The following is a 27380-nucleotide window of genomic DNA, read 5'->3' on the forward strand; positions in this document are numbered from 1 at the left end:
TACAATACAATTATAAACAAATTGTAAAAAAACAAAATAGATATTAGCTTAATTAACACGTTTATATTTACATTATTTATACTTGCTGTTGTCTGCCTTTTGCTTTTGTGCATTGTAAACAAATGTACTCTAGATGAAAAGAACATACATGCATGCCTGTCTTGTATCTGTACGTATTTATACAAGCATGTCAGTCTTGTGACTTTAAATTTTTACTCATCTATTTTTATTTAATTTTATACACTAGAACAGTTTTGTTTACCTTTTGACTATGCTAATGAATGGCAGTCATATGCTTTACTTACTGTAGTACTGATAGATGTCTTGCTTTAACTGAATGAAAGTAAAACATTTAAAAAATGATTTGTCTCTATCATCCTACCATGTATGTTTAACCATTTTCAAAACATAAACATATTATAAAATATATTTATTTTGCACAGATTAACTGTGTATGCAGGAAGTTCCCAGTCTCTGTCAGTTCAGCTAATTTATTTCCTTTATCCTGCAACTGCTGTTGAATTTCCTGTAATGTTGCATGGTCTTTCTGACATTCTTTAGTAAGCTGTTCTGCTGAATTTGAAATTCCTATGCCCTTTTGAAAAGATGTATGTATAACTTGTCTAAGCTTCCTGAACTCATTGTGTCTGTCTTTTAGAAGTTTACTACATTCCTTTGTAACAAAATGTACTAGGGGTTCTATTAGTAAATGATTTGACTCACATGTGGTGACAGGACATAACTGTTCAACATCAGAATGTAATGGAAACACTTTACCCTTAGTTAATTCTTTATCATGAACAGATCTGTCTTTACAGTCTATTTTTTTAGCAATATGATGCAATACTTTTTTATGGCATAATACACAAAATGCAGTTTTTGTTGAAGCACACAATAAACATTTGTCATATTCCACATAGTTTTCTTTGAGATACCAGTCAAATATTGTAATACATTTGCATAATGCCTTACTATCAACCTGCCCTAATAAAGTTTTACATTTACTAATGTGCTGTGTATACCAACATAGCAATTTGCTAAAGTTTGGTTTACTCCTGCATGAATTATAAATAATATCCATACTGTCTAATATACAAACTGTCTAAGAATATACAAACTATGTAAGAATATACAAACTGTCTTAAGAATATGCAAACTGTTTAACATCATCCATACTAAATATGTGACACAGAAAAAAGTCTTACCAGTTAGCAAGAAAACAGGTGATCAGGCTGCTGTTGCTGATGGCTAGAAAGTTTTCAGAGTCACTTGAGAAGCTGGTGAAGCACAACAGGCAGAGGACTACTGTGCTAGTGGACATTCACCTTTTCTTGAAGAATTTATGGCACTGCGAATCTCTTGAACTAGTCTCACTCCGGATTTTAGACGTCTAAAAAAACTTTACTACTGCAAGCTGCATAAACTGGAATACTTCTGTTTAGGATTTACACATACGTACAAATGTTAGTTACTGCAATTTGACTGAAGTGACCCTCTGCAGGGCTTACCATCACTCCCCCTGTGTTTGAATTGCAGATTGTAGGTTCAAATGCAGGCTAGCTTGCCATTGAAAAATTATATTGATTCTGCTTACTTGCTTGCTTGCTGCTTGCTGTGGGATTTGAAGTGTTCTTAAGACACTCAGTCTTGCTGGCTGGATTCTGCTAAAATTCAAAGTCTGGTTATATTTGCATTCACAGTCTGTTGCATACAGAAACTTGCAGAATATACACTGATGAGAGAATATACTTTGCAGCATCAACTTTAAAGAGTAGTAACAAATAACTTTTTATAATAAACCAAATGTACTAACGTTGCAGCTTAAAAGTACTGTTCCAACTTTACTTCTCATATAGTACAGATGATGTGAGAGATATAACATTTACCTCAGGACAAATGAGTCCCTACCATACCTCTAACATAACTGGATTTATACAGCTCTTTATATACACTTTTAGTCATGTATAAACATATACATTTCCTCTTGATATTCTATTTTGGAGAATTGCTCATCCTGTAGAAACAATACTAAGCTTCTTTGTTTAAGAATGTCTTGTAAGAGACCAGCTTTTCTGACAGTGTGAACATCATGTATTCTATTTGGATCTTTGTACAAAAACATCTGTTCTTGTGCCAATGCTGATAGTCATGTCCTGTTTTCCATGCAGAAAAACATATTTCTGAGAAAACACATTGTCACAGTGTCATAAACATATCCTGTTGTTTTAGGAAACATATTGTGTCCATACTGTTATTTTAGGAAACATATTGTGTCCATTTTTTATATGCAGAAAAACATGTCAGTGTTCTTTAAAAGCAGATTTTGCATTTTTGCTCTTGCATACATCCTGTTTTTAAGTCTGTAAGGGAAAAATGTCCATTCAGCGGGTTCCTTATTTTCCAAGCCATGGTCATTTAGTATGACTGCTGATCACATATTACTAAACTCTGTTTCTGCATTTAAGCAAGCTTTTTCTTTCAGCATATTTACAACAGAATTAATTTCAGCCTTATATTCATAAAATCTAACATCCAAGACTGCCATACTTTAAAGAGAATGCTTTTATATATTATGGCTGTACATAGTATTTTATATATTTAGTGTTGCATTTCTGGGGATTGGAGTTGTGGCCCTTAACAATTTCAGCAGGGACCATATACAACTGGGTTGATAATATAAAGGATTCTGATTGAGTCTCCTATATAAACCAAGTTCTTGATGAAATATTTTCATATCAAAGAAGCAAGCGCTAAAACGTGAGTAATAGGGGCAGCTGTTATGTGTGTTTTTTGGATTTTATTGTTGGGTTTAAACATTTACAATGCTATTTCTGTTTGTATTTTATTGTATTTTTTTTGTTTTGTTTTCTGACGCATCCTTATTTATGACAACAAAGAGAGACAATAATATCTACAGCAGTGAAAGTTTTATAAACACTTAATAAGTGTCATATTTATTTTAAGAAATGATACAGTAGCTAATTTAATGACAATTTTAGAATTTTTCATTAAAATTAATGGTGTCTTGAGTTTACCATGGTTTTTATTTTTACAAATATTAATTACCTAAGATTAAGCACTTCAGGTTCCATAAACTATTTAGCAATATTCATAATATTGGATACTTAACTATTCTAGTATGCAGCCTCTTGGTTGAACAAGAATATGGTAAACAATCAAATCTGAACTAGTAGATTGACAGACAATTTTATTATTATAATTATTTATTATTTTACATTTGTTGACCGGGCTAGTCTAGCTGGATACATGTCCATTTTCAGTAGAGGCCTGGGGAGAAAAGCTCCACTACTAAATTATACATTTTAACAAATATGAATAGTTTATACATACAAAACAAGCCAATCAATTACATGAATCTGAGGAAACCATTTTACATCAGAGTTTGGTACAAAGAGTGCGAGTGACATCCTGGTAATCAGAAGGAACAGAAATATCATATTCCTGATCAGAAGAATCAGAAGGAAAATCAGTTCTAGGTCTCTTAGAGGGGGAAGGCTGGCTTCTCCTAATTAAGGTAATAAGGTCTTCAGCCATTCTAAGCATTTGTTTTTTAGGCATAAGGAACTGGGCCTGTGGTTTGGACGTCGGTTTTCTAGGCATGGTGCGAGTTTTAGGCCTGGATGAAGATGATGGCGTCTGTTTAAAATGCAAGTCTGTAGGCCTGAATACACCATGACAAAAAACGACAACGACCACGAATCCACCAAAATATTCAAAAATATACCAGCAAAAGAAGCAGTCAAAAGATGAGATGAAGAGAAATAACTTTAATCCATGTTATACATCCGTCCTGGTACCTCGGCAATTCGCCTTCAATGGAACAAATATTCAAATATACACATTCTCTTTTATATACTCATCAATTAAGCAATCAGTCAATTCATTAACTTATTAACCCTATAAGCACTTTAACATATCATCTAACATTCATTTAATATTGTATATAAAAATTCAATTAATACAAATCCTACTTATAGAAAAACTAACTGAAAAAACATATTAATAATATAATATAATAATTCATGTTACTTTTCAGCTTATAAGTGTTATAAATTTTTCTTTTCCAAAATACTACTTATTACTAAAAAAGTTTAAATAAATATATATGAATATATATATAACATTGAAATGCACATTTAGAAATAAATAATTAAATACACTCAAATTTCATTATGATTCAAATATTCCAGCACACCCATATATCATATTCATCCACTATCTAAATTCATCCCAACGGGAAATAATGTATGGTACCCCATAATCATTCTATGCTCTAACCTATTTAATGCAGTCTTAAAATTTCCTGTACAAAAATGAGGTCTAGCTAATACACTAAATACAAAACCTTCAGTACTACCATTATGCATATTAATGAAATGAGTGGCTACTGGACTATCCATATTTCTCCTCCTAATGTCCCCCAAATGCTCCAAAATGCACACCTTAACCTTCCTGGAAGTCTGGCCGATGTACCATAGCGGCGTGATACAATCACACCCCAAAATGTACACCACCCCTGATGACATACAATCAAACCTTTCAAATGCCAAATATTTCCTCCCATTTATTTTCATACCATGCATGTTTTTTGTCTTGTCACAAACCAAACAACGACCACAGCAATACATGCCAACATTTATGTTGGTCGAAAAATCAAGTTTCCTGTTTAACATTTCTTTTAAATTGTAATGCCTATTGTACCAAACTCTGGTGTATCTTTGAATATTTTGGCGTGAATACACCCTCAGAAGCCAGTGCCTGCACAGTGGCTCCAGACCCATCCAAGGTAGAGACACCCGCAGGTTCCATAGTCGAAGAAGCATCTCGCAGCATACTGGACTCCAAATGGGTCTCAGTAGAGGCCTGTGAATCTGAGGTAGCGGGTATCAAGGACTGCGAAAGCGCCTCACTGAGTAATAATGGACTGGTGACTAGCTTAATGGAAGCGTTGTCGGCAATTTTGGATCTATGCGGTCTGTCTCTGTCTTTATCCTTACATTTTTTCAGAAGATCGGTAGTCAGATGGCTTAACGAAGCCATTTCAGAGTACTGAGACAGAGTACATAAATTATTTTCTGCAAAGATAGCCATACGATGAATAGTTCGGGGGTTGAACAAGGCACAAATCCAACAGCGAGGGATGTCGTGGTCTGGACCTAGACAGGGTATGCAGTATGAATGAAAATCTTTGAGATATTTGCTCTCCACAGGTAAGACAATTGTTAACTTTTACTGACATCGGTCGGAGCAAGAAAAAGAATCCCCAATGGGGTACTTATCTTTTTTGAAGACTTCAGGTCAGAAACTTGAAAAACAAAAATGTCAGGAGTCAGCCAACCAGCACTTGCGAACTGCTTCGGGCACCGCACTGCAAGAAAGACTGATGCAATGGCGTCAGCTGCATGTTCTACAGCCATGATGACCCAACGTCACGGAAGGACATACAGCACCCAATGCAGGAATCCGAAGACTCCGGCACCCAGGCCGGCCGAGGGCCACATGAAACAAATATGTTTGTGCAGGAAACAAATACATTAAGAGACAAGTTTATGAAAAGGGATTATCCAAGATTAGTGGCTGATGGAAAAGCAGATGTTATAAAGGAGAGAAATGAGAAATATAAATCTTGTATTTTAATTACTGTGGATAACAGATGTAGTAAACCTAATAACAGCAAGAATAATATATCAGCCATGAAGATAATTGCATGGACTCTGAGGATATTACAAGTATTGTATATAACAACTGGAAGATCTTTAAGGGCTTCTCTGCATATAGCTGAACTTCTGGAAGATTCCCCATATTTTATTTAAAAAAAAAGAAGAGACATTAAAAAAAGTTTTTAAATAGGCAAAATCAAATGGACAATAATGGAATGATAGCCTCTGCTTTATGTAATTACTGTTCATATCTATTGACAGGGACAAACACAGTAAAGTTAGGATGAAAATATTATCATACTCCAGGAATATTTTTAGCAAGACCAAAAATGGGATATATGTAGCTTGTTTTGCAGTGTATCTGAGTTTTCATATAGGGAAAACATCAAAAACTTTGCAAATTTTCATGATTAGAACAAAGGATGCTGTGACGTCTGGCTAATATCCCACTGAACTGCCAACAATAATGTGATGTCCTCTACTTAAAACCTGGGTCAGTAGTTAAGGAGCCTCAATCCTCACCACTGACTCCAATGTGGGAGCATCATGGAAATACCAGAGCACAGAGCACACAAGAATAAAATTCCACAATTTCCCTTAAAAGCACAACAGGAACATGCTCTATTTTCCTGGAACTGGACTATATACCTCTGTCCACCCCAAATGTAATCCCTTATCATGAACTTTAAAATAATGTGTTCCAGGTTAAGACCTCTGGCTCACTCATACTCAAAATAAATTTAAATCTCACACACACTCACACACCTATAGGAAGCCTGACACAGATTTCCAGCTGTGTCCCCTACCCAATGCAAATGGTAAACACTGCCACCAGAGTCAAACAGGTCTACACACCTTTCAAAGGGTGATCAGTTATTACAATTAAATATCAAAATAAAGGATAGCTATGACCAGAAGCAGCCAGGCATTTCAGGTGACCTGGGGAGTATCGAACAGGTGCAAGAACTCTCTAATCTCTAAAGAACACACTGATTGTCCAGCCACAATGTAAAGTAATGAAAAATATTTAATAATAAGTACGATTACAAGAATGTAAATCAATAACTTTCAATAAACACCAGAATTCAGTCACAAGAAATATAAAATTAAACTGTAGGATATAAGTCCATCATCTCATCTAAATAACTAAACTTTCCAAATCTAACTAAAGAACACTGTCCCTGATCTAATCTAAAATATAACAGCAAATTAAAGGCAGTCTTACAGTTTCTGGTAATTCCTTTTTCTGGGTATCTTCTGCACAGCACTGTAACTGACTGTAACTCTCAGCTAACTGCTACTCTTCATAAACTGCCCAGCAAATGACTACAGCAGTCTCTTTTATATAGTCTAGGTTAATAGTCTCAACTGTTTTATTTTAAAAATAAGTCAGCTGTTTAAAAAAGTTATTTTTCCTGTCAATCAGCTGTTCAAATAATCACCTAGCAACCAGAGACATTCTAATGACATCACCTACTGTTCAGCCAATTCTCTACAGACAGTTTGTATTTTAAAATCTCCCTCAGAAACATGTGCAATTAGAAAAGTACCAAAGCTCTGACAGATTGTTTAGACATTTTGTACAAACAGGGGGATGCTCAACATTTAAAAAAACTTATTTACATTTTCAAATTAGACTTGCTGGCATACAATACAAGTTAATCTGAGAATATACACAAATTTCCTGCTAGACATGCTAACACAGATGACAGTGTTTCATTTTCTTCACACCCCCCTCCTTATGACTCAAGAATGATTTTCATATGACCCTTGAAAACCGATGCTTGAGAAAAACGGGTCTACCTGGAAATATTAACCTACTCCTATCCTGGGCAATCCATCCCCATTGGCATTATTAACCCCACTGTGATGCTGTATGTTCATATCATATGCTTGCAATCCTAGACTGTACCTCAATAACCTGGCATTTTGCTTACTGACTCTATTAAGCCATGTTAAAGAGTTATGATCTGAGAGTACAGTGAATTTTCTCCCATAAAGGTAGGGTTGCAGCTTTTGTAATGCCCACACTATGGTCAAACCCTCTTTCTCCATGGCTGCATAACACTCTCCACTAGGTTGGAGTCTACAGCTTAGATTCTCCTTCTTCTTCTGCAGAAATTTTGCTAAGTACAGCCCCCCACACCATAATTTGAAGCATATACGTGTACAATAAATTCTTTATTGTAATCTGGGCTGGCAAAAAGGGGGGGGGTCAGCCCAAAATCTCCTTAAGTTTTTGGAATGCCTGTTCACAATATGTGGTCCACATTACCTTGTTCAGTTTATTCTTGCAAGGTAGGTCAGTAAGTAAGTATGGTACTGAAATTTGGCACAATTTCCCTATAGTAATCTGCTGCCCCTAGAAATGCTCTCACTTATTTCTTAGTAAGAGGAACTGGCCACACTTGAATAGCTTCCACATTGACAGCTTCTGGCCTAATTTTAACACTTTCCACTCTTTGTCCTAAGTAAGTGACCACTGCCATACCCACTTGACACTTACTGGGTTTAATGGTTAATCCTGCCCTAATTAATCTATCCTAGACCTCCCCAACATGCTGTTCTGAAAATGCCTGTAGCATAGTCTTTAATGTTGAGTTTAACCTCTTCACAAGACCATTAGTCTGGGGATGGCAGGAGGTGGTCTTTAGGTGTTTCACCCCACAAAGCTTCCACATATAAGTCAGCAGGTCTGACATGAAGTTGACATCTTGGTCAGTCAGTACTTCCTGTTGAACACCTACTCTGCTGAAGATTTCTAACAAAGCATTTGCCACCGTCTCTGCCTCAACAGATGACAGATCCACTGCCTTGGGATATCTGGTAGCATAGTCTACTACCACCGAGATGTAGTTCTTTCCTGTAAAGCTTGGAGTATTCAGGGGTCCCACAATATCCAGGGCCGTTCTCTGAAATGACTGTTTGATAACAGGCAAAGGTGTTACCTGAGTGTTAGCCTTGTCCCCTGCTTTACCAAGTTTTTTGCACTGTTCACAAGACCTACATCCCTCACAATCCTGGCTCAATAGAAATTTTGCATAATATGTCTCTTAATATGTCTTATGCCCATATGACCTGAGAAAGGAATGTCATGTGCTATTGCTAAAGGTAGCAGACAGTAAGCTCTAGGCACTACCGACTGCTATATTACTTCACCTTCTAGCCCAGATCCAGGAGTCCACTCCCTATACAACAAACCTTTGTTCCATTATACAGACAACCCTCTTCCTTGAACTTCATGTGCCTCCTTAACCATCTCCCTCAAGCTTTGTAACATATTATCCTTAAGTTGAGCCTGTCTCAACTCTACCTTCATGACCTTCCCCAGCTTCCCTGCCACAGGAAGCCTAGTCACTTCCAACAGCTGCACTTCACTGTCACTCTGGGTACCACCACTCATCCCTGTCCTCACAGTCAGTGCCCAACAGAACATCAGTACCCACCAGCAGCTATGGTTTATATTCAGACTTACTGGTACCAGATAGCACCTTCTCTCAAAACAGCCACCACACCACTCCTAGCTTCAGGTATGAGATCTTTCTGAGTCTCTCCCAGACTGTGTGTCACTGTATGTGCACAAGGTACTGCATCATCAAAGTCATTCCTTATCAGTACAGCTGCAGGAATATCCTCAAACACACCTACTTGCTCTTCTTCCTCTTCCACCCTCCCAGTCTAGAAGAACCCTAGCCAAAGGTATTTGGAACAGGGTCTCTCCCAACACTCTGACTGGAGTGGACTTCACAAGCAAGTACTGCTTTTCTCTAACCACTGCAGGCCTCACAATGGTGATATCAGAAGCTGTGTACCTCTTAGCAGTTACCTGTTTACCACCTACTAAGATAGAATATACATTTTGGTGATAATTTGGCACCCCAGTTGTTTCTATACAACTTACCATTGGCAGTCTGTCATCTACACTTACTGGCTCCTTCACCTTCTGTTTCCCACCCTGCCTCAATGGACATTTGGCTGCTATGTGTCCCCTCTGGTTATACTTGAAACATCTAATATAACAGTGCACTTGGATTAGTAGTTTCTCCCATTACTGCTGTACTCTGTTGGAGTGGTTTAGGCTGCCCCCATGGGTTCCCTTATGTCCATGTGCAGCACTAGGTATCCCTTTCTTACACACTGGTGCTCTGCTTGCCAAGTAGAGATCCCCTTTTCTCTCCAACTCCTCTGCAGAGTTACACTCATGGTCTGCTAACCAGACACTCATGTCATCAGGCAAAGTACTCCCTCACCAAAAAGTATGCCAGTCCCTCAAAAGTGGTGACCTGACACTCACTCACCCATCTGTGAAAGTAAATACTTAAGTCAGCAATATAATCATGTACACTTTCATCTGCCTTGCATCAATGTTCATGAAGCTTTTTTCTATATGCCTCAGGTGTAAGTTTGAAAACAGTCAAACAAGCAACATTTCACTTTATCATAATTCAAACACTTTACATTATTTAACTTTGCTGCAGCCTGAACAGCTTTACCATGGAGTAAGGGAGTCAGGAGCTGAACCCAGAGCTTACAGTCAACATCATATTGTCTACATACCCTCTCAAAAATATGAATACAACTATCAAAGTTATCCCCATCCCTGTACTGCAGAAAAGTTTACTGACCTTTGCAGCTTCTGAGGTCCAGTTATTTCCTTCACCATTACTTCCATGACCCTGTCAAAAGGTTTGAAGCTCCATTTCATGCTGGTTCTCCCTCTCATTGTCCTTGGCTTAGCAACACCTCAGTCTCTCTTTGGTCTCCAACTGTTTAGTCATTTTGGCACTGATTCTCCTCAGCCTCCAAACATTGAGTCTCCAGGTGCATTCTCTCATTGTCCTCAGCTTCTAAACACCACGGCCTCTCTGCTGATTCCAGTTCAAGACATTCGGTTTCCAGTTCATGTTGATGCTGCTTCTCCTCAGTCTCCAAACATTGAGTCTCCAGGTGCATTATCTCATTGTCATCAGCTTCTAAACACCACAGTCTCTGCTGATTCCAGTTCAAGACATTCGGTTTCCAGTTCATGTTGATGCTGCTTCTCCTCAGCCCCCAAACATTGAGTCTCCAGGTGCATTTTCTCATTGTCATCAGCTTCTAAACACCACAGCCTCTCTGCTGATTCCAGTTCAATTTTTCCTCAGCCTCCAGACGTTGGGTCTCCAGATGCAGTTTCTCCTCAGTCTCCAGTTGTTTGACTTCCAGGCACAGTCTCTCTAACTCCAGGTGGATTCTCACATCCTCCAAAGAAAAGGTGGACTGTCCTGTCTCAGCAAGCTGCACATCACCAACACCAAACTGGGTAACCTCCAAATGGCTGGTCTGCACTGTGGTTGCAGCCAAGGCTGAAATCATTGCTTTCTTGGTCAGGTTGGCATGCACCAATCCTCTGGCTTCATGCTTGTTGCTCTCTTAGGATACAATAGAAGAGTCTTCATGGGTTCTGTTCAAGCAGCTTTACTATATACAAACAAATCACAATGGAAGTTTACTGACTTTACTTAAGTAGCTTATATACAAACTAACTATTGCAATCATACATGCTCACTCTCTGGCTGCACTCTCAAAATGGCACTAGGAATAGCATGCGCCTGCTATTTATATATGCACGTTCAGTCCTTGATATGCTTCTTAAAGATACAACACATACACTCTGATCTACATCCTCCCTCTTCGAAAAATAGATCATGCAACACTATGAATCTCATGTGGCATGCAGATAATACAAATAGTTCTTTGTCATGCACTTATACAGCACTAGGTACGTATATACAGTTATGTCCATGTTACTGTGTATTTCACACTGGGCTTGAAAATGTGACCAAATCATGTGACATAAAACTGGGAATTAGATTTAGCAACTGGGAACTGTCTCTGCAGAATGTTCAACCTTGGGAATATCTGGAACATCCTCAGGAATGGAAGTCAATGTTGAGACACATTCTGGGATGGGAACAATGTCTGACTTGCTCTGAGATGTATAGTCTGTATGACAGGAACGATGCTGCAATAACGATTCTGGTACAGAAAGAAGAAATCTGCAATTTCTCCTGTACTCCACACCCTTAGATTCTACAAAGTAGAATCTTGGCTCAGTACATATACCTGTAACTTAACCAATCTGGTCAAAACCTTTTGCCATTTGTATCCTCACTGTCTCTCCTTCTTTGAATGGACAAAGAAATCTGCCCAATTTATCATAACTGGACTTCTGGATAGAATGCTTCTTGAATAATTGGGCTTTGATGGTTCTGCTGTTCTTAGTTTCAGGCCTTAAACTGGAACCAATACATAGTGTTGTTCTGGTTTTCCTGGATAGAAGTCTCTAAGCAGGCAAGTCAAGTATATTGTCATGGGGTATGTTTCTGAGATTAAGTAAATTCAAAAAGACATTGGTATTGTCATGCTTTGACCTTTCAAGTAATTGCTTTGCACTCTTCACTTCACTTTCAGCTACTCCACTTGACTGGATATTCAGGACAGCTAGTAATATGTACAAAGTCCCATTCTTTTGCAAATTTCTGAAATAACTGACTAGTAAATAGAGTACCATTATCAGAAATAACTTTGTGTGGAATACCATGGACTGTGAAATGACATTTCAACTTAGTAATAACAGTAGTGGATGTGAGATTAGGTAGTAAATCAATCTCAAGCCAATATGAGTAAGAATCTACCAAAATCAAGTAATGCTGATTGTTCCATTCGAAGATATCAGTGGCTACTGTTGATCAAGATAGTTCAGGAACTTGACTTAGCTGAAGTGGTTCTCTTTGCAGATGCACATTATGTGTTCTGAGTGTTTAGTTGAGTGCTGTGATATGTGCCCACTGACAGTTTTGGGAACATGTCATTGGTTTGTATTTTGTTATATGTTCGTTGAGGGTGATGACATTTTTACTTTATTTAGTTTTTTTGTTTTTTTTTTTTATTTTATTTTGCATTCTAGGATTATTTGCCATCATTATTCACAAGCTTTCAGCAGTTACCATCTGCTTTTAGCTGTGGTTTGTAGGTTATACTGGATTCGATCTATGGTACACAGGACATGTTCATGTTTTCTCTGTAGCCTTTAAAGTGATGGTTTTATCTGATAGTGTACAGCTCTGGGGGGTTTCTCCCCAGCATCAATGTGTTTGTATTCTTATTTGTTTTATTTTGCCAGTTATGTTTGACATATGCTTTTTAGTCTCATTGGGAGTGAGTTATGAGGTGTGAATCTGGCTGGCCCCAGTAGAGAGACTTTGTGTTTGCCTCATCTATTTAAGTTTCTGCTGTGCACAGCAACTGGATGTTCTGTTTATCTATTAGAGCTTTGGGAATAGTTGTTTGGTTAAGTGCAATCTGTTCTCTACAGAGCTTGATCTCAGCCCATGATTTAAACTACACTGTTTTAGTGTTTATTGAAGATTTAATGTGGGGAGTCCTTATATATCTACTAGGTAAAGGTGATTGGTCAAGAAATCTTTAGAGAAGTAGTGATTGGTTCTATTGGTTCCAGTCACCTTAGTGCCATTAGTTTGTTTTAATTGAGCTCTGCTTAATGTTGTTTGTTTAAGCTTAGTTTGCATTCCCATTAGTACTGCTTTAGTGACTTAAGTTGCAGTCTAAACATAGATAGAGTTGATCCTATTGGCTAACCAATGCATAGTGGAGACATTATTTGCTTTTTAGGTAATTGCTACCTATTTAAGGGATTAGTATCATCTGTCCTGAATTTGAATTGATTCAGTGTTTCGATGTTTGCATTTGTATCAGTAGTGTTCCTTATTATATTTTTATCATTTTGGTCAACATATGCTTGGAAAGCGATTCCCGTTTTATGATTACAATCTCCGTCATCTCTCAAGGCAGAATGAGAGTAGCATATGTATATTTAGGAGTAGGTTTTTATTGGTTTTGACACGAAAATGTAAGTAGTGATTGGCTGTCTTCTAATCAGTTTTTGACCTGTTCTACATAAGTTTGCTTCATAAGATTTTATGTACTTTTGTACTATTTAGCACAGATCTCAATATTTTTATATTCTAGACTATACAGTATGATTCATTAGAGCCTGGTTTGAATAGGAATTATCCTTTAGTGCCACACCTCTGACAGCGTGATGGATGCTGTTTAAGTATAATGTTTTTACTGATCGGTTGCTCTTTTAGCACTTAGACTTTTTCTGACGTTACTTGCAATGGTACTATACGAGTGTTTATCATTATATTGTTTCATTTTGTGCTATGTGTGAGGATTGCTTGAAGCTTATATGGTTGCTTTTTATGCTTTTTTTGAACCGTATATGTCAAAGTAATGTGAACACATTATTTAATTGGTTTACTTTGTTTTTAGTCAATTTTGATTGGAAGCTCTCTGGTTGGAGCTTAAGGTTTTGTTCTCTTAAATGATAGATTGTTGGACCACACACTTCCATTGGTTTATTTAATATTAGGAAGTTGTTTTTATCATTTATGTTTGGTTAGTGGTTGCATTTAAAGTTATTGATTGGTGCGTAATGTAAAGATCTGAAGAAGGTGGAAGCCAAAAGCGCTAATCTTTTTATGTTTTGTTTGTTTTGTTTCATTTTTTATTAAAGGATTTTTCGTGCTTAAGAAGTTTTCTGTGGTGGAGCGCCTGGTACATTTTTCACTATTTCCTTGGAGTTATCTGGACCACCTTCAGTAGCATCTTCGATTTTGTGTTTCTTACTCTTTGCAGATGCGGTTTAGTACTACTGCATACTGAACAAGAAGAAAGTACTTTATCAATGTCTTTCAGTAATGAAGGCAAAAATACTAATTCTCTCACCCTTCTCTTAGTAGATGCGGAAAGTGGGTGACCATGATGCAAAATTTGATATATTCATGTTGTAAGGAAGCAGGAACAACTGTAAGACCTTTGAAAATAATGCCATCTTCCATCAAGATCTCATCTCTGTAAGGAAAATAGGTTTGCACTTTAGGTGGTACACTAGATTGCTTTGATGGCCATCCAACATTAATGTAGTGGTTGAGCTTTTGCAAAATTGGATCAGTCTTTGTGTGATCTCTTAGCTCATCTAGTCAAGTGGTAGAAAAATTATGCACTTCCATTACATCAAAGTCAAAATTCTCTGTGTCCAGCTGTTCTGTGGTATTTCTAGGCAATCTGGATAAGGTATCAGCCATATAAAGTAGTTTGCCTATGGTATAGACCATTCTGAAGTTGTACTCTTGCAATTTGAGCATCATTCTTTGTAATTTCACTGGAGCTGAATGCATAGGCTTCTTTAGAATAGTAACTAGAGGTTGGTGATCAGTTTCAATATGAATAGCACGACCATAGATATAATCATGAAACTTTGAATGTGCAAATACTATTGCCAAAAGTTCTTTCTCAATATGAGAATATTGCATTTCAGTTTCGGTAAGTGTTCCAGATGCACAGGCTACTGGTTTGCTTTCTTGAAGAATGACTGCACCAAGACCAAATTGTGAAATATCACGGAAAGAGTGACTGGTTTATTGACATTATAGTATCTTAATGTAGGTGGGGTGGCAATTTTCTGCTTAAGGTCTTCGAATGCCATCAGATGCTGTTCTAACCAAGACCATGTAACATTTTTGCTTATCAGCTCTCTTAAAGGTGCTGTTAATTCACTGACATCTGGTATAAACTTACTTAAATAGTTGACTATGTCTAGGAAACACTGTAGAGCCTGCATATTATCTGGTGCTGGGATCTCAAGAATAGCTGCCTGCTTGGATGGGTCTGGTCTCAAGTCAGTGCTGATAAATAAATTACCTACATATGTAACTCCCGGAAGTCTGAATTTACACTTCAGAGGACTGAGCTTTAAGTTTACTTTGCGTGCTCTGTCTAGAATTCTCTTTAGGTTTCTGTCATGCTCTGCTTCACCATTGCCTCCAACCAATAAATCATCTACTATTATGGTACAAGGGTAATCTGAAAAAATTTGCTCCATTGCACATTGGAAGACTTCACTTGCAGAACTTATTCCAAATGGCATCCTTAGAAATCTGTATCTGCCAAATGGGGTACTGAAAGTAGCTAGTAATGAGGATTTGCGATCAAGCATCACTTGCCAAAATGAACTTCTTGCATCCAAGACAGAAAAATACAGTGGCATTCATTATCAGTGCTGTGACCTCTTCAACTGTACACACTGGATGATGTAGTCTCTTTAATTCTTTGTTCAGATCTCTTGGGTCAATACATATTCTGATTCTGTCTGAGCCTTTTTTGTGGGCTGCTACCATGGATGATACCCATTCAGTTGGTTCTGTAAGTGGTCAAATTACACCTTGCTGCACCATTTTATCCAGCTGAGCTTTGACTTTATCTTGCATAGCTATCAGAACTTTTCTTGCTGGTCTGACTACTGAAGTGACCCCTGAGTCTAACTTCACAGAATACACAACTGGAAGTTTGCCCAAGTTGTCATCGAAAGCATCAGCATATTCTGAGAAAATGGCTTTGGAAAAGTTGGAACTAGGATATGCACTTATATGATGAACTTCTTAAAGCAGATTCATTCTCAAACTGTCTCTGAGACTCAATAATGACTGCACAGGTCTGAACTACATAAAATAACAAGCTGTAACAGTTCCTAGCCAAATAACATGAAAGCATTACTGCACCTTATGTTTGTAAGGCAAACACCTTAACCATTAGGCCACCCTCACAACCCTAAGCAACAAGTTTCACACTACCAGTCACATTGAGTTGCTCATTAGTTCTCACTTTAGCAAATGTGTCTGCTGATATAACATTACACTTTGAACTAGTGTCCACTTTAAGCTCTGTAGATTTACCATTGATCTGGACAGTACAAAACACTGCTCTTTGCCAATAAATTCACTGCATCATCTCTTTCACCAATTACTGATACACCATTTACATAGAAAGTGGACTGCTGCAACTCTACTTGATCAATTTGCTTTTTTGTGTGACCCTCCTTTACAAGAGTGTGGGATTTACTTGATTTACAAATCTTTTGAAAAGGGTTCCATTTTTTACACTTGTGACATTGCTGACCAAATGCTAAGCATTTCTTTCTTCTCAGCTCATGAGTGGCATCACAATTGTGACAGTTAACAATAAAGCTGGACTTGGGTTTTGCAGATTCATGTTTGTACTACACTGAGCATGCTCCTTTCTTAGAACTTACTGGAAGACTAAGTGGTTTCTCTGGTGAATCAGCAGGGGCTGTGGCTGCCATGTGCTTAGGCCTGCTTCTGTTTGCCACATGCTGCATGCTATCTACATTTGCTCTGGAGCCTGCTGAAACTATGGTCTTGTCACTTGCAAGCATACTTGTGTGTTTTTCTGTAACTTCATGGATTTAACAAATCTCTGTGGCTTTACTCAACATTAAATCACTGTCACAAAGCAAAATCTTTCTCACAGCACTATTAATGCCACACAAGTCTGTCTTTTAATAATTCATCTTTTAAGTCACTAAACCAACATATTTTAGCTCTGTTTCCTCAGCTCAGTAATATAAGCTGCAAAAGTTTCCCCTGGTTTTTGATATCTTGTGTAAAACAAATGCCTCTCTAACGTAATACTTGTCTGTGGGTTACACATTTCCCTGAATTTGCACTTTAAACACTTAGAGTCTTCCCTTGATTCATCCTGCACAACAATATGATGATTTTCACCTTCTCCCTCATATACTGCTGGTGCATACACAAATTAACACACTCTTTCAGTGGCCTCTGACCCAGCTAGGTTTAGCAAAATGAATGCCCTGGTGCATGCAACTTTGTCTGCATAAGCTGCGTGTATAAAATATTATATTCTTGCTCGAATATTTTCCAGTTCTCTGCAATATTCTGATCAAATACAAGTGGTAAGGGCTTTCTAAATCTGTTTGCCATATTAACACATACCAGTGAAGGGTTTTGCAAATATGCACGAATACATACACATACACATATGGCAGAAATTTATGCCAGTATTTGTAACTTTGCCCAATAGCACAACAAGCCTCTGTATAACTGAACTTTTCAAAATAAGTCTCCCGGCACTGTAATACTCTTGAAATTGCTGTACTGCAAGAAATCACATCTTATCAGTATCAGAAACACTTCAAATAACTGTCTATGATACAATACAAAGTAGTAGTTATGCCAAACAAAACACAGCACTTTGCTAAAAAACATGCATTCGTCTTGCTTTATTTATGCTTAGTGTGCCCTTTTTGTCCTTATTATATTTGTTTTGCTCATTTAATCTTTTTTCATGCCCATTGTACTTTTCTTGTGCCTGTTTTACTCTAAACATGCCCATTTTGCTTTAAACATACTCATTTTGCTTTTCTGATAATCATTTCATTAAATATCTTAATTTTAAACATTTTGCTTAGTTAATAAACCTTTTGTGCCTCTCGCTTGTCTAATAATGTGGTTTGTGCCCCTGTAATGCTCCGTTTTATCTTTTCTAGAAAATAAGCTGTCCATGCAAGTTTTCATTATCTAAGGTTCTTTTCTGGCTCTTTTTTGTGCTTGTTTCTCTTAGTTTACCATCGATGTCATCTCTGCACCTCATAGCTCTGACTATCAATCTCTGGTATCCCGGTTTTGACACCATGTCACTCTCCTACTTAGGATGCAATAGAAGAGTCTTCATGGGTTCTGTTCAAGCAGCTTTATTATATACAAACATATCACAATGGAAGTTTACTGACTTTAATTTAGGTAACTTATATACAAACTAGCTATTACAATCATACATGCTCACTCTCTGGCTGCATTCTCAAAATGGCACTAGGAATAGCACATGCCTCCTATTTATACATGCACGTTCAGTCCTTGATATGCTTCTTAAAGATACAGCAGATACACTCTGTTCTACAACACTCCTTAGCCAACTGTATCTTTATCAGCTTGCTAAAAATCTTCTGCTGACATCCTTGCCTGCTATCCCTGACTAACTAAAAAAATAAATAAAACTGTGATGGATTGAAATTCTAAATGTTTACCTTGTGGCTGTCAAGAATGCACACATTAATGGCTATTACATACAGGCTACTAGAATCCAGTTAAAAATCCCACCTCTGCCACCAATTAAATGTGACATCCTAATATAGCTCCAGACTGCCAACAATAATCTGATGTCAACACCCGGGTCAATAATTAAGAAGCCTCAATCCTCACCACTGACTCCAGTGTGGGAGCATCATGGAAAACATCAGAGCACAGAGCTCACAAGAGGAAAATTCCAGATTTTCCCTTAAGAGCACAACAGGAACACATTCTATTTTCCTGTGACTTTCCTAATCTAACTAGAAAATGCTGTCCCTGATCTATTATAAAACATAACAGCAAGGCAAAGACAGGCTTACAGTTTTTGGTGAGTGACTGCACAGCACTGTAACTGACTGCAACTCTTCAGTAACTACTCAGCACTGACTTATTTAAAAAATAACAGCTGTTTGAAAAAGTTATTTTTCCTGTCAATCAGCTCTTCAAATAATTATCTAACAATCAGGAGTATTCTAATGACATCACCTACTGTTCAACTGATTCTCCACAGAGAGTTTGTACTTCATAATCTCCCTCACAAACATGTGCAATTAGAAATGTATCAAAACAGTGACAGATTATTTAAACATTTTCTATAAGCAGGGAAATACTCAACATTTTAAAAACTTATCTTCATTTTCACAATTAGACATGCTGGCATACAATACAAGTTAATCTCAGAATATACACAAATCTCCTGCCAGACATGCAAACACAGATGACAGTGTTTCATTTTCATCATACCCCCCCCCCTTATGACTCAAGAATGATTTTCATATGACCCTTGAAAACCGATGCTTGAGAAAAATGGGTCTACCTGGGAATATTAACCCACTCCTGTCCTGGACAATCCACCCCCATTGGCATTGTTAACCCCTCTGTGATGCTGTATGTTCATATCATATGCTTGCAATCCTAGAATCCACCTCAGTAACCTAGCATTTAGGTTACTGACCCTATTAAGCCATGTTAAAGAGTTATGATCTGTGAGTAGAATGAATTTTCTCCCATAAAGATAGGGCTGCAGCTTTTGCAATGCCCACACTATTGCCAAACACTATTTCTCTATGGCTGTATAACACTCTTCTCTAGGTTGGAGTCTATGGCTCTGATATACCACTGGGTGCTCTCTCCTTCTGTGGAAATTTGGATAAGTACAGTTCCCACCCCATAATTTGAAGCATCTACCTGTCAATAAATTATTTATTGTAATCTGGACTGCTAATACAGGGTGTCCTCCCAAAATCTCCTTGTGTTTGTGGAATGCCTGTTCACAATCTGTGGTCCACATTACCTTTTCTAGTTTATTCTTCCTAGTTAGATCAGTAATGAGTGCAACTATGGTACTGTAATTGGGCACAAATTTCCTATTGTATGCTGCTGTCCCTATAAATGCTCTCACTTGTTTCTTATTAAGAGGAACTGGCCACACTTCAGTAGCTTCCACATTGACAGCTTCTGGCCTAATTTTAACACTTCCCACTCTGTGTCCTAAGTAACTGACCACTGCCGTACCCACTTGACATTTACTGGGTTTGATGGGTAATCCGGCCCTAATTAATCTATCCAAGACCTCCATTACATGCTGGCATGCAAACGCCCGTAGCATAGTCTTCAATGTAGAGTTTAACCTCTCCACAAAACCATTTGTCTGGAGATGGTAAGGGGTGGCCTTTAGATGCTTCACCCCACAATGCTTCCACAAAGAACCCAACAGGTCTGACATCAACTTGTCACCTTGGTCAGTCAGTATTTCCTGTGGAAAACCTACTCTGCCGAAGATTTTTAGCAAAGCATTTGCCACCTTCTCTGCCTCAATAGACAACAGAGCCACCACTTCAGGATATCTGGCAGCATAGTTTACAACCACCAAGATATATTTCTTTCCTGTAGAACCTGGAGTACTCAGGGGTTCCACAATATCCAGGGCCACTCTCTGAAACAGCTCTTCAATAACAGGCAAATGCATTAACAGAGCCTTAGCCTTGTCCCCTGCTTTACCAGCTTTTTGGCACTCTCCACAAGTCCTACAATATTCTAACACATCCTTTGCCATCCTGGGTCAATAGAAATATTGCATAATACATCTCTTAGTATATCTTATGCCCATATGACCTGAGAAAGGAATGTCATGTACTATGGCTAAAAGTGGCAGATGGTGAGCTGTAGGCACTACCAACTGCCATATTACTTCATCTTCTAGCCCACCTCCAGGAGTCCACTCTCTATACAACAAAACTTTGTTCCAGTATACAGACTCCCCTCTTCCTTGAGCCTCAGGTGCCTTCTTAACCATCTCCGTCAAGTTTTGTAATGTAGGATCCATAAGTTGAGCATGTCTCAACTTTGCCTTCATGACCTTCCCCAGCTCCCCTTCCACAGGAAGCCTAGTCACTTCTGAAAGCTGTGCCTAGCTGTCACTCTGGGTACCACCATCACCTCTGTCTTTCCAGTCACTGTGTCCAAGGAAACATCAGTAACCAAAAGCAGCTGTGGCTCACATATGTATTGCTACCAGATAGCACCTTCTCTGAAACAGCCACCACACCACTCCCAGCTTTGGGTATGAGATCTTTCTGGGTCTCTCCCAGACTACTAGACCTTCATGCCTTTCTCCAAGCCTGACCATGTGTCACTGCATGTCCACAAGGTACTGCATCATCAAAGTAATTTCCTATTAGGACATCTTCAGGAATACCATCCTCGAACACACCTGCTTGCTTGTTTCCTCTTCCACCCTTCCAGTCAAGAAGAACCCTAGCCAAAAGTATTTGGAACAGGGTCCCTCCCAATGCTCTGACTGCAGTGGACTGCTCAAACAAGTACTGCTCTTCTCTAACCACTGCAGGCCTTACAATGGTTATATCAGAAACTGTGCCCCTCTTAGCAGTTACCTGTTTGTCCCTCTTAGCAATTACATGTTTACCATCTATTAAGATAGGATATAAATGTTGGTGATAACTTGGCACCCCAGTTGTTTCTAAACAACTTACCACTGGCAGTTTGTAATCCACACTTACTGGCTCCCTCACCTTCTGTTTCTCACCCTGCCTTGATGGACATTTGGCTGCTATGTGTCCAGTTTGGTTACACTTGAAACATCTAATCCCTAATCGTGCACTTGGATTAGTAGTTTCCCCCTTTACTGATGTACTCTGTTGGAGTGGTTTAGACTGCCCCCTTGGGTTCCCTTATGTCCATGTGAAGCACTGTATATCCCTTTCTTATACAGTGGTGATCTGCTTTTCAAGTAGAGATCTCTTTTTCTTCCCAACTGCTCTGCAGAGTTGCACTAACGGTCTGCTAACCAGACTCTCATGTTATCAGGCAAAGTACTGAGGGCTTGTTACCTCTCAAAAAGGTCTACCAGTCCCTCAAAAGTGGTGACCTGACACTCACTCACCCATCTGTGAAAGTAAGTACTTAAGTCAGCAATATAAAATCATGTACACTAGCATCTTCCTTGCATCAATTTTCACAAAACTTTTTTTTATATGCCTCAGGTGTAAGCTTGAAACAGTCAAGCAAGCAGCATTTCACTTTGTCATAATTCAAATGATCTACATTATTTAACTTTGCTACAGCCTGAACAGCTTTACCATGGAGTAAGGGAGTCAAGAACCAAACCCAGAGCTCACAGTCAACATCATATTGTCTACATACCCTCTCAAAAATATGAATAAAACTATCAAAGTCATCCACATTCCTCTACTATGGAAAAAGTTTGCCGACCTTTCCGGCTTCCGGGGTCCAGTTATTCCCTTCCCCATTACCTCCATGACCCTCTCAAAGGATTTGAAGTTCCATTTCATGCCACTGCTGTCTCTCATTGTCCTTGGTTTTTAAATGCCTCAGTCTCTCTTCGGTCTCCAGACATTTAGTCTTCAATTCATATTGGCACTGCTAATCCTCAGCCTCCAAATGTTGAGTCTCTATATGTATTCTCTCATTATCCTCAGCTTCTAATCACTCAGCCTCTCTGCGGATTCCAGTTCAAGGCATTTCAGCCTCTAGAAGTTAGGTCTCCAGGTGCTGTTTCTCCTCAGTCTCCAGTTGTTTGGCTTACAGCACAGTCTCTGTAATGCCAGACTGTCTCAGGTCCCCAGAAGAAAAGGTGGACTGCCCCATCTAGGCAGGCTGCATACCACCATCACCAAAATTGGTATCTTCCGAAGAGCTGGTCTAAGCTGTGGCTGCACCCAAGGCTGAAATCATTGCTTCCTTGGTCAGGCTGGCATGCACCAATCCTCTGGCTTCACACTCCTTAGCCAACTGGATCTTTGCCAACTTGCTAAAATCTTCTGCTGACATCCTTGCCTGCTACACCTGAGTATCTAACTAAAAAAAAAACAAAGAAAAATGTGGTGAATTGAAATTCTGAATGTTTACCTTGTAGCTGTCAAGAGTGCACACATTAATGACAACTACCTACAGGCTACTGGAATTCAGTTAAAAATCCCACCTCTGCCACCAGTTAAATGTGACATCTGAGTAGTATCCCACCAGACTGCCAACAATAATGTGATGTTCCCCACTTAAAAACTAGGTCAGTAATTAAGGAGCCTCAGTCCTCACCACTGACCCCAGTGTAGGAGCATCATGAAAACCACAAGAGCACATAGCACACAAGAGTATAATTCCACAATTTCCCTTAATAGCACAACAGGAACACACTCTATTTTCCTGGGACTTTCATAGTCTAACTAGAAAATACTATCCCTGATCTAATCTAAAACATAGCAGCAAGGCAAAAACAGGTTTATGGTTTTTGGTGAGTGAGAAAAAATGAGATAGTCCTAGCACAGCTAGCTGGAATTTTGTAAATAATAATATATCATTGGTGAATATCAAAATGATTTATATAAGATGCTTGTGTTACAAACGTATTAGAACTGTATGCCATGGGTATATCAAACTGCTTTCACATATGTGTGTGTTGAAATGTAGATGATAATGAGTGACTGGTGGCAGTAATAACTACTTTACAGTCTGGGCAGAAGGGGGGCATAGCTAGTAAACCTGTGCCAGCTTCTCACAGGTGTGTGTGTGTGTGTGTGTGTGTGTGTGTGTGTGTGTGTGTGTGTGTGTGTGTGTGTGTGTGTGTGTGTGTGTAAATCAATCTCACAGACTGTGTGTGTCAGCTACTTGGGCAGGGACATGAAGCAATAGTTGGACAGAGAGGGTGCTGGAGGTCTTGGCTTGGTCACTCAGCTGCGATCTCAACTCTATAGCTGTGACACTGGGGAGTCTTAATGGGGATCTGGAGAAAGAGGGAGAAACCAGCCCCGGACTGACTGTGGTCTCTGTGTGCTCTTAAGGAAAATTGCACTTGATACAGAGAGATGCATCAGGAAATAATGTGTGTGTGTGTACCTGTCATCCTCCTAGTGAATGTTCCCCTACTGTTGCCAGTGGTGAGGATTGAGGCTCCTTGATTACTGGTCCAGTGATGGGGCATCACATTTTGGCTGGCAGTGGTGGGATCACCACATCACATTTTGGGATTCAGTGGTGTAGATATTGATCTCCTGTGGCCTGTAAACAGTGGTCAGTAAAGAAGGTGTTTGTACTCTCAAGCAGCCACATGGTAGACATTCAGAGTTTCATATCATAATAGCTTTATTTATTTTTTGTTAGCCAAGCTAGTCAGGGAGAACAGGCAAGGATGTCAGCAGAGCATTATGACAAGCTGACAAGGTGCCAGTTGACTGAGATGTGCCAAGCCAAAGGACTGGTGCATGCCAACCTGACTAAAGCAGAAATGATTGCAGCCTTAGTCACAGCTGCATCACAGACCAGCAACCAGGAGGACAACCAGACTGGCCTTGGGGATGTACAGCTCTCAGAAAATGGACAGTTTAACTTTGCCTCATGGAACTAAAAAAATCCATCTGGAGTTAAACAGACTTGAACTGGAGGCCAAACATTTGGAACTAGAATCAGCAGATAGACTGCGGCATTTGCAGGCTGAAGAAAAGGAGAAACAGATGGCATTTGAATCTGCAGAGAAACCGAGACATCTGGAAGCCAAAGAGAATGAGACACTGAGGCATTTGGAGGCCGAAGAAAATGAGAGACTGAGATATTTGGAGGCTGAAGAAAATGAGAGGCAAAGGCAACATGAAAAAGAGATGCAATGCTGACTCTTTGCCAGGGTCACTGAGGTAATGGAGAAGGGAATAACCAAACCCCAGAAGCAATAAAGGTCAGTAAATTTCTTCCACAATTTACAGAGGGTGATAATTTTGACAGTTTTAGTCATATGTTTGAAAGGGTATGTAAACAGTATAATGTTGACCAAGGGCTCTGGGTACGGTTCCTGAACCCCTTCCTCCATGGTAAAGCTGTAACTGCTGTTTCTAAATTGTCTGTTACTGATTGCTTAAATTATAACATAGTTAAAAAATTGTTTATTAGAGTGTTTTAAGTTAACACCTGAAGCTTATAGAAAAATGCTTTGTGAGCATAGACGCAAGGCAGATGAAAGTGTGAGTGAATATATTGCTGAGTTAAGCACTTATTTTCATAGGTGGGTGAGTGGGTGTCAGGCCACCACTTTTGAAGGGCTGGCAGACCTTTTGGTGAGGGAACAAGGCCTTAGCACTTTACCTGAGGACATGAGAATCTGGCTGGCAGCTTGAAAATGTAACACCACACAGATGGGGAAAAATGAGAGACCTATGCCTAGCAAGCAGGGCATCACTGCACAAGAAAGGGCTATGCAGTGCTGCACATGGGTCTAAGGGAACCCATGGTGGGCAGCCTAAGCTGCCCCAACAGAGTCCACCAGGAACAGGGGAAGCCACTAATTCAGGTATGCAGCCAGGATCAAGGATTAAATGTTTTAAATGGAACCAGTGGGGCCATGTAGTATACAGATGTCCAAGGAGGCAAGGTGGGGAACAAAAGGTATGGGATCCAGCAAGTAGGAATGACAGAATGTCAATAGTAAGTTGTCTGGAGACAATAAAGGTACCAAACTATCACAAAAGGTTATATCCTATCTTAGCAGATGAGAAACAGGCCACCGCTAAGACAGACCCAGCCTCTGCTCTGACCTAACCATTGTGAAGTCTGCAATGGTTAAAAGGGAGCACTACTTGCTTACACAGTCTACTCCAGTCAGAGCTTTAGGAGGGATCCCATTCCAAATGCCTTTGGCTAGGGTTCACCTTGACTGGGAGGGTGGAAAAGGAAGCAAGCAAGTATGTGTGTTTGAGGATATCTCTGCAGATGTCCTGATAGGGAATGATTGTAATGATGCAGTACCTTGTGTGTATTCAGTTACAGTTAGTCAGGCTTGGAGATAAGCATATGGGTCTGGTAGTCAGACAGACCATAGACCTGAAGCCAGGACTGGTGAGGTAATTACTTCAGGGAGAGAGCTACCCTGTAGCAGTGAGACTGAAGGTGAACCACAGCTTCTGGTGGGTACTGATGTTCTCACAGACAGACTGACTGCAAGGGCAAAGGTGAGTAGTAGTACTCAGGTTGACAGTGAGGCACTGCTGTCAGAGGATACCAGACTTCCTGTGGAAGGGGAGCTGGGAAGGGTTTCAAAGAGAGAGCTGAGACAGACTCAGCTCTCTGACCCTACATCACAAGGCTTGAGGGAGGTAGCCAGGGAGGTGCTGGATTCTCAAGGAAAATGGGAATCTGTATACTGGGACAAAGGGTTACTGTACCTCAGTTGGTAGTGCTCAAAGCCTACTGTCTGGCACTTCTAGCCATAACCCATGACATTCCCTTTGCAGGTCATATGGGCATAAAGCATACCAAGAGATGTATTATGCAATACTTTCATTGGCCTGTAATTTCCAGAGATGTAACAGGGTACTGCAGGACCTGTGAGCAGTGCCAAAAAGTAGGCAAGGCAGGAGATAAGGCAAAAGCTTCTTTGATGCCTTTGCCTGTGATTGACAAGCCATTTCAGAGGATAGCTATAGATATTGTGGGGCCTCTGAATACCTCAAGTTGCACAGGAAAAAAATAATATCCTAGTCGTAGTAGATTTTGCTACCAGATAACCTGAGGTGGTGGCTCTATCCTCCATCAAGGCAGAAAAGGTGGCAAATGCTTTGTTAGAGATTTTCAGCAGGGTGGGTTTCCCAAAAGAAATACTGACTGATACTGGTGCTAATTTCACGTCAGACCTGCTGGCTTGTCTGTGGGAGTGCTGTGGGGTGAAGCACCTAAAGACCACCCTAGCACTCCCAGACTAATGGTCTGGTGGAGAGGTTAAACTCTACACTAAAGACCATGCTACATGAATTTGCAGAGGTGCCCCAGGAATCCACAAGTTTTTCACCCTTTGAGTTGTTGCATGGGCATAGGTTGAGGGGACTTTTACATTTCATTTGCGATGAGTGGGAAGGTCCTAAACCTCAGGATAAGGGTCGGAGAAGTCATGGGCTTGGCCCAGGAGAGCCTGGCAGAAGCCCAACATCAGAAAAAGGTCTGGTATGAAAGGAATGCTCAAGCTAGAGAGTATGCTGTTGGGCAGCAGGTTATGGTTCTCATTCCTGTCAGACACAATAAGCTGCAGGAAGCTTGGGAGGGACTCTTCAAATTGGTAAGGAAGGTCAGTGGTGTTAACTACATGGTAGAATTGTCAGGCAGGAGGCAGGGGTGAAAATTGTACCATGTTAACACCATAAAACTGTACCATGATAAGGAGACCCTGGTG

This window comes from Protopterus annectens, chromosome 3.part1 (genome assembly GCF_019279795.1).
Source record: "Protopterus annectens isolate FY-2018-M chromosome 3.part1, PAN1.0, whole genome shotgun sequence".
NCBI classification, from domain to species: Eukaryota; Metazoa; Chordata; order Ceratodontiformes; family Protopteridae; genus Protopterus; species Protopterus annectens.